The 2,758-nt window shown below is 52.1% G+C and overlaps 1 non-coding gene across 1 annotated transcript; it reads left to right on the top strand.

The window, feature by feature from the left end:
* Positions 1-1,230: 1,230 nt before the first annotated feature.
* On the top strand, positions 1,231-1,303 carry TRNAK-CUU (transfer RNA lysine (anticodon CUU)). Its single transcript has one exon. It is a non-coding gene; the product is annotated as a tRNA-Lys (tRNA).
* Positions 1,304-2,758: the final 1,455 nt, after the last annotated feature.

Here is a 2,758-nt window from a genome sequence, read left to right on the forward strand (position 1 = left end):
TTTTGCCGCCAATCTCCCTCTCCACGGCATTAGCCGCCTGTTGATCCCTGTTATCATCCTCGACGGGCGCCGCCTCTTCCACGGGCGCCACGTCGTCAGGGCCTTCTTCCATTGGTGTATCTGCTTCGGGCATCGCCCTCACGGGTATGGCCTCGTTAGGCGTCGACCCAGCGGGCGTCGCCTCAATCATCGTCGTGTCTGCACTCGGCGGACGCTCATACACCATGAACACGCCTCTCTTCGTTTTCAGGCTGTTCTCATAACATTTCCTCGCCTCCTCCTGGTTTGACTTGATGACTATCACCTTGCCACTGAGGTCCGGCAGCTTCATCTTCATATGGCGCGTGGAGGCTACTGCGTTCAGCCTGTTCAACGCCGGTCTGCCCAACAAATGTTGTAGGCGGAGTTGGGGTTCACGACCAAATACCGGATGCTTTCGGTACGCGAGGCTTCTCCATCTGTGAACGTAGTCCTCAACTCCAGGTAGCCTCGGACTTCCACCTGGTTATCCGCAAACCATACAGGCACCCTGTGTAGGGCCTCAAAAGGTCGTGGGACAACCGTAACTTATTGAATGTCGACCCAGAACATGACGTCTGCTGAACTTCCCTGGTCGACAAGAACTCTGTGCACCTTTCTTCCAGCTGTGACAACCGAAATGACCACGGGGTCATTGTCATGCGGCACCACGTCTCGAAGGTCCCCTCTCGTGAACACGAGGTCCGATTCCCACGGCTCACCCAAGATCCTTTCTTCGATTGAGTTGACCCCCTCGCGTATTTCTTTCGCTGGGAGGCGGTGGGTCCTCCGCCGGAAAAACCTCCAGCTATGGTATGGACCTCGCCGAGAACCGGCGTCTCGTGTGCTTGTTCTTCCGCTGGCGGCGGCAAGGTGGCGGTGTTGCGGGTTCCGCGACATAATCCTTCAAAACCCGGTTCTCACCAGCTCATCCAGCTGGTAACCCAGCGACAGGCAGTTATCAATGTGGTGACCGAAAGCCTCGTGGAAACTCACACCAAGAGTCTTTCCGAGGCCCCAACACCTTATCAGACTTCGCCGGTCGCCTCAATCTCTAGCTATATTAGGCACGGCGATCAGGTCCTTCAGTTCCACCACAAAATTGTATCTCGCCGGCCTCGTTCTTTCTCTGACCGGGCGATCACCTCCCCCTGGACCCCGGGGCTGGGACTTTCTGGCTTCGTAGGGGCGTCTCCCCTCTGGTTTCTTCCTTCCCGTCATGCTCAGTTGGTAGAGCACAAGGCTCTTAACCTTGTGGTCGTGGGTTCGAGCCCCACGGTGGGCGCCAAATGTTCCGTCCGGTTGACCTGCGACGTCTTCGTGCGCAACCTCAACCGTCAGCTAGGGACTCCTTCCCACTGATTACCTGTGGATTCCTGCAAAGAAGGACAAAAGGGCGCCCTAGCGGCCGTTTGCACTCCGACGCTCAAGTTAGCCAGCAAGAAACACCAAAACTATGCACCTCCGTATCGGAGCACCGCGTATGGCACTCTGAAGGTGGTAAAAAGGAAACTGTTTCTAGTGTGTATTTTCTCGTCCCGGCAAAGATCGTTCCCCAGTCCCTTGTTCGTAACCTCAAGGCTCGAGCAAGCAACTAGAGAGTTTCTGGAAAATTTGCCAAAAACTTCGAACCCCGTTCCCAACATTCTCGGCGCTATTTAAACTACCCAAGCATTTAAAGCGCCTTAAAGCGCTTTTAATCATAAAACGTAACGCACTTAATTAACGCGTCTAATTAGAAAACGTAGCGCATTTAAGACGTTGAAACGCTTGGGAGCCTTTATAGTACCTTAAACGCTCGAAACAGAAACTGTATTAAATGACTTTAATTACCTGGTACCTGACTAAATGGTGTTTCTATTCTGACCTGGCTGTCGTACACGTGGAGGGCCTCACAGCGCCATGACCCCATCTGGGACGTTTCTACGTGTGAGTCCTCCTGCTTGGGAGTGCTACTGCGCAAGGGGTGACTTTTTGGGTGCCAACTCATGCCCCCAATCATCTAGTAACTCACTTAGAGAGCGTATCTGCCTTCCTCTCGTACCCTGCACCTGGCTACCCTGGGCGAGACCCTCCTCTTGAGCCGTATCTGTCCCAAAGGCGTCTCTGGGGCGGCAGGGGTATTTCACGAGTCAGGCTGCCCTACACTGGTGCTATCACTATGGCCTTGAAGCCACCTTTCTCTTCTCTTTATCACTACCCCGGATTATCGGGACCTGAGGCCTACCCACGGCGTCGCTCCCTCCATGGTCTTCCTACCCACGGGTATCGGGGAACCACACTGTGATCGCCTTGTCTTAGTGATATTAATCTTGGCGACGCCCTGGTTGGGCGACGCCTTCATCTAGGCGACGCCTTGCCTTGGCGACGCTTCCTCCTGGCGACGCGGGTACTTGGCGTCTCTCCACCTAGGCGACGCCTTGTGTTGACTTTGACCTTGACTTTGTCAACGCCCGAATACGGGGCGGTACAAGTGTCCTATAAACTGTTTTGCTGATGATAAGGAAAAAACATAGTTTTGAAACTTCTTATGATCATCCATTTTTCCAATTCATTATAAAATTTTATTTGACACTTAAATTGTTTTCCACGAAAAATATATTTTAGAATCTCGAGTTTTGAAAATTGAAGAAGAAAAGAACTCAAAATAAAATTCTTTGTCTGGAGCTGAACCAGACATTGAAATAAACTTCTCTTCTTTAGAACACTCTTGTGATTAGTATCTGAAGAAATTTTTCTA

This window comes from Phaseolus vulgaris, chromosome 1, assembly GCF_000499845.2.
Source record: "Phaseolus vulgaris cultivar G19833 chromosome 1, P. vulgaris v2.0, whole genome shotgun sequence".
NCBI classification, from domain to species: Eukaryota; Viridiplantae; Streptophyta; class Magnoliopsida; order Fabales; family Fabaceae; genus Phaseolus; species Phaseolus vulgaris.